The sequence below is a fragment of the Rhinolophus ferrumequinum genome, chromosome X (genome assembly GCF_004115265.2).
Source record: "Rhinolophus ferrumequinum isolate MPI-CBG mRhiFer1 chromosome X, mRhiFer1_v1.p, whole genome shotgun sequence".
NCBI lineage: Eukaryota > Metazoa > Chordata > Mammalia > Chiroptera > Rhinolophidae > Rhinolophus > Rhinolophus ferrumequinum.
In genome coordinates this window covers 23,720,988-23,732,941 of record NC_046284.1, presented here as the reverse complement: position 1 = coordinate 23,732,941, position 11,954 = coordinate 23,720,988, and positions in this window count along the sequence as shown.

Genomic DNA, 11,954 nt, shown 5'->3' with positions numbered 1-11,954 from the left:
CTCTCTTCCTTTCCAATTCTTATAATGCTAATTTCTTTCTTCTGTCTAACTGGGTTGGCTAATACCTCCAGTGAAATTTTAAAAAATAGTGGCAATAGTGGGCATCATTTTCTTTCTCCTGACTTTAGCGGGAATGCTTCCAGTGTTTCTCCATTAAGTACAACACTGGCTTTTGAAGGAGACATTTTAAAAAGTACATTTAAACCTGATTGGGCAAGAAGCCCAAAACACCACCCTTTGTCTATATTGAACCAACTTATTCTATGTCACTAAATAAGTAGGCTGGTAAAGTTAGACCAATGAAATGCTGTCATCTGTTGGACAAGAGTGCATACCTTTGCTAATATTTTGACAGTTCACAGCACAGTCTCCACAACAACTCCAAGTGGAGAGGCAGCTGTGAAGATGGTGGAAAAAGCAGTAGTTCTGTTGACCAAAAGAGTATTTTAAATCTTACCAGCAATGTGACCTAGGGAGGTCACTTCAGCTCCCTGTACCTCAGTTTCTTAACCTATAAAGTACGGTGACAATTCTAATTCATAGAGTTGTGAGAAATAAAAGATCTAGATATGTGAAATCACATATTTCAGTGCCTGGCACACAGTAGGCATGCAATAAATGTTTGTTGAATAGGTGAATATTAAGGGAATAAATATGAATAGATCAGTTTTTACTGAAGTTTAAAATGGTAAATGAAGAATGAGTTCTTTTTCCTCTCTCTTTTTCCACCTAGACTTTATTCCTTCAGTTGTTACTGGCAAAATGTTACTGATAGATTATGATCCAAAACAGCAAACTGCCCTAAAGGAAATTTTCACATTCTACTTTAAAGTGAAAATCCAAAGTTGAGCTAACCCTTGGAAAAATTAGCCTGGCTGGTCTGTCTTCACTTAGTCCCTCCAGACAGGGAAGTGGAGAGGGAGAGCTGGGCAGGAGGCCAGAATAGGAGCAAGAGGAGATTGGGGAATGGATTCCACGGTTTGTGAACTAGGATGGGAATAGAAGAGTATATACTACATAGCTGTTACCATTATAGTTTAAAAATAAATAAAATAAACCTAAACCAAGAATAAAAACACCGCACAGCTGTTTTTTCCTAAGATCTAGAGAGTGACCTGTGGCATGACTTGAAGGATAGAAGTTAAGAATTCTGACCAAAATTATGGCCCCAGTTCCTGGTATTTCATCATTAGAGCCTTATTTCTTTAGGGTTAAAGACTGTTCTTTCAGAGGTCCCTTATTTTTTTCCCCAGCTTTATTGAGAAATAATTGTATAATTTTATTAAGTTTAAGCTGTGCAACGTGATAATTTGATACACTTATATATTGTGAAATGATTACCTCATTAGGGTTATACAACTCCATTACCTCACATAATTATCATTTCTTTTTTTCTGTTGAGAAAATTTAAAATCTACTCTCTTAGCAACTTTCAAGTATATAATATAGTATCGTTAACTATAAAACACCATGCTGTACATTAAATCCCCAAAACGTATTCATCTTATAACTGGAAGTTTGCACCATTTGACCAATATTTCCCCATTTTGCCCTCCACCAGCCCCTTGCAACCACCATTCTACTCTGTTTCTTTGAGGTTAGCTTTTTAAAATTCTACATATAAGCAATATCATATAGTACTTGTCTTTCTCTTTTTGACTATTTCACTTAGAATAATTCCCTCAAAGTGTCTCCATGTTGTCACAAATTACAGTAGTTCCTTCTTTTTTATGGCTCACTAATATCCCCTTGTGTATATGCCATATCTTTTTTTAAAATTCTTATTGGCACACATTTTATTTCATTTTTGTGCTAAACCTTGAAATTGCTTTAGAATCTTTTAAAAATATTTTGTTATTTTATTTTTCAATTAGAGTTGGCGTTCAATATTATTTTATATTAGTTTCAGGTATACAGAATAGTGGTTGGACAAATATCTAATTTACAAAATGATCTCCCCAATTAGTCTAGCATCCACCTGACACTATACATAGTTGTTGCAACATTATTGATTATATTCTCTATGCTGCACCTTACATCCCCATGAGCATTTTGTAAGTACCAATTTATACTTCCTAATCCTTTCCCCTTTTTTTAGCCAGTATCCCAACCCCCTTCCCATCTGGCAACCATCACTTTGTTCTCTGTATCTATGAGTCTCTTTCTGTTTTGTTTGTTCATTTAGTTTGTTCTTTAAATTCACATATAAGTGAGATCATATGGTGTTTGTCTTTCTCTGTCTGACTTATTTCACTTAGCACAATATCCTCTAGGTCCATCCATGTTGGGGCAAATGTGGCAAATGGTAAGATTTCATTAGTTTTATGGCCAAGTAATATTCCATTGTATATATGCACCACCTATTTTTTATCCAATTGTCTATTGATGGAGATTTTGGTTGCTTCCATATCTTGGATATTGTAAATGACGCTGCCATGAACATATGTGTGCATATATCTTTTCGAATTAGTGTTTTGGATTTCTTCAGATAAATACCCAGAAGTGCAATTACTGGGTCATAAGGTAGTTCTATTTTTAATTTGTTGAAGAACCTCCATACTGATTTCCATAGTGGCTGCACCAATTTGCGATCCCACCAACACTGCAGGAGGGTTCCCTTTTCTCCACATCCTCACCAACACTTGTTGTTTGTTGATTTATTGCTGATAGCCATTCTGATAGGTTTGAGGTGACATCTCATTGTGGTTTTAATTTGTGTATCTCTGATGATTAGTGACATTGAGAATCTTGTCATATGTTTATTGACCATCTGTATGTCCTCTTCAGAGAAATGTCTATTCAGACATTTCTGGATTGTTTGGTTTGTTTTTTTGGTGTAGAGTTGTATGAGTTCTTTTTAAATTTTGGATATTAACTAACCCCTCATAGGATGTATCATTGGTATTCAGTGGGTTGTCTTTTTGTTTTGTTGATGGTTTCCTTTGCTGTGCAATAACTTTAGTTTGATGTAGTCCCACTTATTTGTTTTGCTTTTGTTGTTTGTGCTTTCAATGTTATATTGTAAAAAAATCATTGTAAAGACCAATGTCAAGGAGTTCTTCCCTGTGTTTCCTTCTAGGAGACTATGGTATCAGGTCTCATGTTTAATTCTTTAATTCATTTTGAGTTTATTTTTGTGAATTGTGTAAGATAGAGGTCAATTTCATTCTCTGCACGTGATTATCCAATTTTCTCAAAACCATTAATTTTTTTTTTTTAGTTGCAGGTGTACAAAGCAATGTAATAGTTAGACATTTAAACCCATCAGAAAGTGATAACCCACTTCTATAGTTGTTATAATACCATCGACTATCTTTCGTATGTTGTACTCTACATCCTGTGACTATATATACCTACATATTTAGCTAGAGTTGACATTCAATATTATTCTACTTCAGCTCTTCAGATGTGTAGTGCACTAGTCAGGCATCTACACAGTCTATGACCTAATCCCCCTGATAAGTCCAGTGCCCATCTGGCACCTTACATGATCTTTGCAACATTATTGACTATATTTCCCATACTGCATTAACTATCAATTTGTAATTCTTCATGCCTTCACCTTTTTCACCCTGCCCCGAACCCCATTCCCATCTATCACCCTGATAGATCTAGTACTTATCTGGCACCATACCTAGTTATTATAATCTTATTGACTATGCTATACCCTACATCCCCATGACTACTGTGTAACAACCAATTTGTACTTCTTAATCCCTTCCCCATTCACCCATCCTTAACCCACCTTCCATCTTAAAGAAGTCCCTCTAAGATTCCTTGTAGTACTGGTTTGGTGGTGATGAACTCTTTCAGCTTTTTCTTGTCTGGGAAGCTCCTTATCTGTCCTTCAATTCTAAATGACAGCCTTGCTGGGTAGAGCAATCTTGGTTGTATGTCGTTCCTTTTCATCACTTGGACTATTTCCTGCCACTCCCTTCTTGCCTGCAAAGTTTCTGTTGAGAAATCAGCTGACAGTCTTATGGGGGCTCCTTGTAGATAACTAACTGCTTATCTCTTGCTGCTTTTAAGAGTCTCTCTTTGTATTTAACCTTTGGCATTTTAATTATGATCTGTCTCGGTGTGGGCCTCTTTGGGTTTATCTTTTGGGACTCTCTGTGCATCCTGGACTTGTATGTCCATGTCCTTCACCAGGTTAGGGAAGTTTTCTGTCATTATTTCTTCAAAGAGCTTTTCAATTCCTTGTTCTCTCTCTTCTCCTTCTGGTACCCCTATAATGTGAATGTTGGTACACTTGATATTGTCCCAGAGGCCCCTTAAACTCTCCTCAATTTTTTGGATTCTTTTTTCTTTTTGCTGTTCTGGTTGGGTGTTTTCTGCTACTTTATCTTCTACATTGGTGGTTGGATCCTCTGCTTCATCTAATCTACTGTTGATTCCCTGTAATATATTCTTTGTTTCCATTATTGTATCTTTATTTCTGACTGGTTCTTTTTTATGGTTTCCATCTCCATTTTTATGCTTCTTATCTCTCTGTTGAAATTCTCCCTGAGATCATTGAGCATTCTTATAACCAGTGTTTGGAACTCTGCGTCTGATAGATTGCTTATCTCCGTTTCACTTAGTTCTTTTTCTGGAGCTTTGTTCTGTTTTTTCATTTAGGACATGTTTCTTTGTCTCCTCATTTTGGCAGCCTCCCTGTGTTTGTTTCTATATATTAGATAGGGCTGCTGTGTCTTCTGGTCTTAGTAGAGTGGCCTTATGTAGTACTGTGATTCCCCCAAAATAAGACCTAACTGGACAATCAGCTCTAATGCATGTTTTGGAGCAAAAATTAATATAAGACCTGGTCTTACTTTACTATAATATAAGACCCAGTCTTATATAATACATACATTATATTATACATAACATATATATAATATAATGTATATATTGTATATAATATAGTGTATATATTATATAAGACTGGGTCTTATATTAATTTTTGCTCCAAAAGACACATTAGACCTGAATGTCTGGCTAGTTCTTATTTTCGGGGAAACATGGTAAGTGTGCTGTGGGGTTCAGTGGCGCAGTCTTTCTGGTCACCTGAGCCACGCACTCCAAGTGTGTCCCTTGTGTGGGTTGAGTGTGCCCTCCTCTTGTAGTTGAGCATTGGTTGATAATTGCACATCAATGTGAGGGACTGACCGTTGGACTCACTGTCTGTGAGGACTGGCCTTGACTACAGTGGAAGAGTTGTTGTGTAGGGGCTGATTCTATGGAGCAGGATCTGCTTCAGCAGGATTCTGGTGCCTGCCTAATCCGCCTCTTGGGTGTGTCGTACTTGGAGGTGGCTAAGTCATGCTTCCAGCTGGCCACTGGGGGTGCCAGCCTCAGGATCACCTTGGATGGGATCCACTGTAGGTCAAGTACAGCCACAGCCTGTACCCCACCCAGGGCCACCCAGCAGGAGCCACAAAGAAATCCACAGATGACTGCTGCTCATGCTGTGCTTGGAAGCACCTTAGGAGGCCAAGTCATTGAGGAAGGCCAGCTGCCTCTAGTGCTGGCTTAGGGCTGATCAGCCAGAGGTACAGGATATGCTCAAACCAGATGCTGCTTCTCTGGGTTCCACGAACCTTTGAGAGACCCTAGGAAAGTCTGAAGCTTAAGCCAAGGTGGGCAGTCTGCACAAAACAGCCACTGAAAGCAGCCTGGGTATGCCCAAAAGTTGAGCAGGGCCAGGTCTCAAATCACCAGGGCGTGGTGAGCTAACAGCGGAGACTCAGAAATGGCTGCAGCCTGTGTTCCCACACCGGGAGGTGGGCGGGCTCAATAAAGAAACAATGGCCTCCACCAACTCCCCTGTCCAGGAGAAAGCTGCCTCTCCAGCCCCCATCCCAAGCCAGACAAAGTCGCAATGTCCGCTGGTTTTCACAACCAAAAATTATGGGGACTTCTCTCCCCAGCACTGGAACCGTGGGCAGGGACCTCTCCCTCCTTTAGGGGGTGGGGGACCCTCACAGCTGAAATAACCCTCCCAATCTTTAATGGTCACATGCCGGTGTGGGACCAGCCCGTTTCGCATCTCTGACCTTCCTACCAGTCTGGAGGTGGCTCTTTCTGCAAGTCCTTAGTTGAAAGGCTTCAGTTCAGCTAGATTTTAGGTGATTCTCAATAATGGTTATTTTGTAGATTAGTTGTAATTTTGATGTGGTTGTGAGAGAAGGTAAACGCAGCGTTTACCTACTGCACCATCTTCGTTGTCCAGTGACAACACCATTTATTGAAGAGAGTATCCTTTCCCCATTGAATATTGTTGACTCCCTTATCAAACACTAGTTGACTGTGTAAGCAAGGGTTTATTTCTGGCCTCTTGATTCTATTCACTTGGTATATTTGTCCATTTTTGTGCCAGTACCACACTGTTTTGATTAGTGTATCTTTATAATTCAGTTTGAAATTGAGAATTGTTACACCTCATGCTTTGTTCTTTCTCAGGATTATTTTGGTTATTTGGTGTCCTTCGTAACTCCATACAAATTTTCTTTTCTGTATATGTGAAAAATACCATTGGGATTTTGATAAGGATTGCATTGAATCTGTAGATGGTTTTTGGTAATATGGACGTTTTAATCATATTAATTCGCCTAATCCATGAACATGGGATATATTTCCATTTATTTGTGTCCTCTTCAATTTCTTTATTCAATTTCTTATCATTTTCAGTGCACAGGTTATTTACTTCCTTGTTAAATTTATTGCTGAAGTGTTTTATTGTTTTTGTTTAAAGTTTTATTAAAATATAGCTAACATACAATATTATGTTAGTTTCAGGTGTACATCATAGTTATTCAACATTTATATACCTAAAAAAGTGATCACCATGATAAGTCCAGCAACCATCTGACACTGTACCATACTGTCACAATATTATTTATTGACTATATTCCTTATGCTATACTCTACATCTTCATGACTACTTTGTAACAACCAATTCGTACTCGTAATCCTTTCCTCCTTTGCACCCACCTCCCCAATCACCCTTCCTATCTTGCAACCATCAAAATGTTCTCTGTATTTATGAGTTTGTTTCTGTATTGTTTGTTTATTTGATTTTTGTTCTATAGATTCCATATATAAGTGAACTCACATTGCATCTGTCTTTCTCTGACTGACATACTCCACTCAGCACAACATCCTCCAGGTCCATCCATATTGCCGCAGATGGCAAAAACCCATCCTCTTCCATGGTCCAGCAATATCCCATTGTATATATGTACCACCTCCTCTTTATCCATTCATCCATTGATGGGCACCCAGGCTGCCTCCACATCTTGGCCATTGTAAATAATGATGCAATGAACATATGGATGCACACTTCCTGTTGAAGTAGCATTTGGAGTTTCTTTGGATAAATACCCAGAAGTGAGATTACTGGGTCCATCTTTGTCTCATGTTATAGCCCTTGTTTTAAAGTCTATTTTGCCTGGTATAAGTATTGCTACCTCAGCTTTTTAAATTTCCATTTCCATTTTCATGAACTATCTTTTTCCATCCCTTTATGTTCAGTCTGTGTGTTTCTTTCAATCTGAAGTGAGTCTCCTGTAGGCAGCATATGTAAGGATTTTGTTTTCTTATCCATTCAGCCACTCTATCTTTTGATGGGAGCATTTAATCCATTTACAATTAAAGGAATTTTTAATGGATATGTAGTTATTGCCATTTTATTATTCACATTTTTTATCTCTTCCCCCTACCCCACCCCCCATCTTAAAGTACTCCCTATAACAGTCCTTGTAATACTGGTTTGGTAGTGATGAACTCCTTTAGCTGTTTCTTGTCTGGGAAACTCTTTATCTGTTTTCCAATTCTAAATGATAGCTTTTTGGTTAGAGTAATCTTGGTTGTAGGTCCTTGCTTTCCATGACTTTGAATATTTCCTGCCAATCCCTTCTGGTCTGCAAAGATTCTTTTGAGAAATCAGCTGACTTATGGGAGCTCCCTAGTTGGTAACTGTTTTTTTCTTGCTTATTTTAAGATTCTGTCTTTGTCTTTAACCTTTGGTGTTTTAATTACAATGTGTCATGGTGTGGGCCTGTTTGGGTTCATCTTGTTTGGGACTCTGTGCTTCCTGGGCTTGATGTCTATTTCCTTTGCCAGGTTAGGGAAGTTTTCTGTCATTATTTCTTGAAATACACTTTCAATTCCTTGTTCTCTCTCTTCTCCTTCTGGTACCCCTATGAAGCAAGTGTAGGTACAGTTCATGTTGACCCAGAGCTCCCTCAAACTATCCTCATTTTTTTAAAATTATTTTTTCTTTTTGTTGTTCTGATTGGGTGTTTTCTGCTACCTTATCTTCCAAATTGCTAGTTCTATCCTCTGTTTCATCTAATCTACTGTTGTTTCCCTCTATTCTATTCTTCATTTCAGTTATTGTATTCTTTATATCTGACTGGTTCCTTCTTATGCTTTCTATCTCCATTTTTATGTTTTCTATATCTTTGTTGAAGTTCTCCCCGAGATCACTGAGCATCCTCATAGCCAGTGTTTTGAACTCTGCATCTGGTAGGTTGCTTGTCTCCATGTTGTGTAGTTCTTTTTCCAAAGCCTTGTTCTGTTCTTTTGTTTAGGACATATTTCTTTTTCTCCCCATTTGGCTGCCTCCCTGTGTTTATTTCTATGTGTTAGGTAGAGCTGCTGTGTCTCCTAATCTTAACAGAGTGGCCTTATGTAGTAAGTGTCTTGTGGGGCCCAGTGGCAGTCTCCCTGTTCACCTGAGCCAGGTACCCCAGGTATGTCCCTTGTGTGGGTTATGTATGCCCTCCTATTGTAGTTGAGCCTTGATTCCTCTTTCCTCATCAGTGGGAGGGAATTAACCCTCAGGCTGATTGTTTGTGAGGACTGACTATGACTATAGTGAAAGAGCTGTTGTGCAGGGCTGACCCCGTAGAGCATTCACTTTAGCAGAGCTTCGGTGCCCTCCCAGTTTGTCCTTTGAGTGTGTCATCCTCAGAGGCAGCTGGGAGATGCTACAACTCAGTCTGAAGCTGGCCACTGGGTGTGCGAAGCCTGGGACCTCCTGGGAGGTGCCCTGCACCAGACCAAGTTCAACTGTAGCCTGTGCCCTATCCAGGGCCACCTGGCTTGAGCCACAAAGCAATCACCAGATGGCTGCCACCCATGCTGGGGCTTTGAGATGCCTCAAGAGGCCAGCTGTGAAATGAGGCCAGCTGCCACTAGTGCCAGGCTTGGGGCTGCTCAACAAAAGGTATGGGACATGCCAAAGCCGGATGCTGTTTTTTGTCTGTGTTTTGTGAACCTTTGACAGATTTTAGGGAAATCCACAGCATGAGGCAAGACAGGCCGTTTGTATATAAAAGCCACTGGCAGTGGTGTGGTTGTTTCCAAAAGTTGAGTGGGGTGAGGTCTTAGGGAATCACCAGCACAGGGCAAGCTAACGGTGTTAATCAAGATAATGGAGACTCAGATACAGTGGCCACTTGCGTCTGCACCTGGGGATGAGGGAAGGCTCAACAAAGAAACAATGGATTTTACCATCAGTTCTGTCTGATAGAAAGCTGCCCCTCCAGCCCTCACCTTGTAGCCATACAGTTCAGTTCCTCCTCATTTGTCCCTGGTGCCTTTCAAGCTGCTGCCCCAGAGCTGGAGCTCAGATTGAGTGAGTCTGTCAGTGAGTAAGTTCGTGTGTGGGCTCTTTAAGAGGATTACCTAGGACTGTAGCCACCCTCCATCTCACTCAGCCACAATCTCTGGTGGTTTCCACAGCCAGAAGTTGTAGAAACTTCCCTCCCCCGCACTGGAACCCTGAGCTGGGGAGCCTGGTTTGGGGCTGGGCTCCATCACTCCTTAGGGTGGCCCTCCACAGCCGAAATACACTTCTCGATTTTTAACAGTCACACGTAGGAGTGCGACCAGCCTGCTCCGTGTCTCTGCCCTTCCTACCAGTCTCAAGATGGTTTCTTCTGTATGTCCTCAGTTGTAGGATTTCAGTTCAGGGAGCCTTCAGGCTATTCTCAATAATGATTGTTCTGTAGTTTAGTTGTAATTTTGATGTGCTCATGAGAGGAGGGAAGCACAGCATTTACCTGCTCTGCCATCTTGTCCAGAAATCAGTATTTTATTGTTTCTGATGGTATTGTGAATGTGATTGTTTTCTTTATTTCTTTTTCAGATATTTCATTGTTAGTGTATAAAAATACAACTGCTTTCTGTTTGTTGATTTTGCATCTTTTAACTTTAATGAATTCATTGATTAGTTGTAATAGTGTTTTGGTGGAGTCTTCAGGACTTTCTATATATAAGATCATACCATCTGCAAATAGTTACAGTTTTACTTCTTCCTTTCTGATTTGGATGCCTTATTTCTTTTTCTTGCCTAATTGCTCTGGCTGGGACTTCCAATAATATTTTGAATAGAAGTGGTGAAAGCTGATATCCCTGTTTTGTTCCTGATCTTAGAAGAAAAGCTTTCAAACTTTCACGATTGCATATGAGGTTAACTGTGGGCTTGTCACGTATGGACTTTAATATGTTGTTACAGTCCTTCTATATCCAATTTGTCAAGAGTTTTTTATCATGAAAGGATGATGTATTTTTCAAATGCTTTTTATACATATATTGAGATGATCAGATGATTTTTATTTTTCATTTTATTCATCCTGGTATAAAGAATTTATTGATTTGCATATGTTGAATAATCTTTACATCCCAGGGATAAATCCAACTTGAGCATGGTATATGATCCTTTTAATGTGCTACTGAATTCATTTTGCTGATACTTTGTTGAGAATATTTACATTAATGTTCATCAGGGATATTGGCCTATAGTTTTCTTTTTCAGGTATAAAGAAAGGACACAATTTATTAGTTCCTTTCCATTCCTTGAAAAATTTTTGTGATTCTTGCAAAGACAATCCAGGTTCATGAAGGTACTACTTTAAGAGAAGGGACATGGGGGGTGGGCATGAGGGCCAAGTTCAGCTGTAGCCTGTGCCCTGCCCAGGGCCACCTCGCATGAGCCACAAAGCAATCCCCATACGGCCACCACCCATGCTGGGCTTGAAGGTGCCTCGAGAAGCCAAGCTGTGAACTGAGGCCAGCCACCACTACTGCCAGGCGTAGGGCTGCTCAGCATGAGGTATGGGATATGCCAAAGCCAGATGCTGTTTTTGTGTGTGTTTTGTGAACCTTTCAGAGATTTTAGGAAAGTCCAAAGCATGAGCCAAGACATTGTGCTGCTGAGAAAAGCCAACCAAGCAGTACGTATCCAACTGATTGTGTGCCAAGATTTCAGCTTAGATGCATGAAGTATAGTACATTCTTCCTTATTTGCCCTTCAATTCTTGTTTCCTTAAATACCAATAATAGAGTCAGTGTGCAGCTGAAATATTCAGTAAGTCATGGATGCCCTCAATTGGCAGAATACAGCCAGGTCTTTGAGAGCAGATACAGTGAAATCCACCAGATGGTGATGTTTCCAAACAAGGTGATGTAGAGCATGACTTGGAGATGCCTAGGAGGTCTGATGCCAAAATAAAAGAAATCATCACATGGTTCTCAAAACTCAAAGGGCATCTCTAAAAGGCATAAGGATGATGGGTCTATGCATAGGGGAAGAAACAACTTGGGGCAAGCTGTTTGGGTCCAGGAATCAATAATTCATTCTGTAGACAAGGAACCCTTTAGTCTACTGGGGATGAAGCCTACGCTCGCCAAGGTCCCCCAGTACTTTATGTGTTGGAGAAAGTGATGCATGACTAAAAAGTAGGGCTGATGTCAGACATTTCAGCAAGAAAGCAAGTTCCAATGTCTGTCCTAAAATCAGCCCAGATGCGGCCCCACGTCCCACATGATCTATATCAGTGGTTGGCAAACTTTCAGAAAGGGCAGGCCACAGCTTTATTTAGTCTCTCTAATTTAAGGTTGTGCATGCCAAGAATACATTTCAGCATTTGAGGTCTCTTGACTCAACCCATCACATATGTACA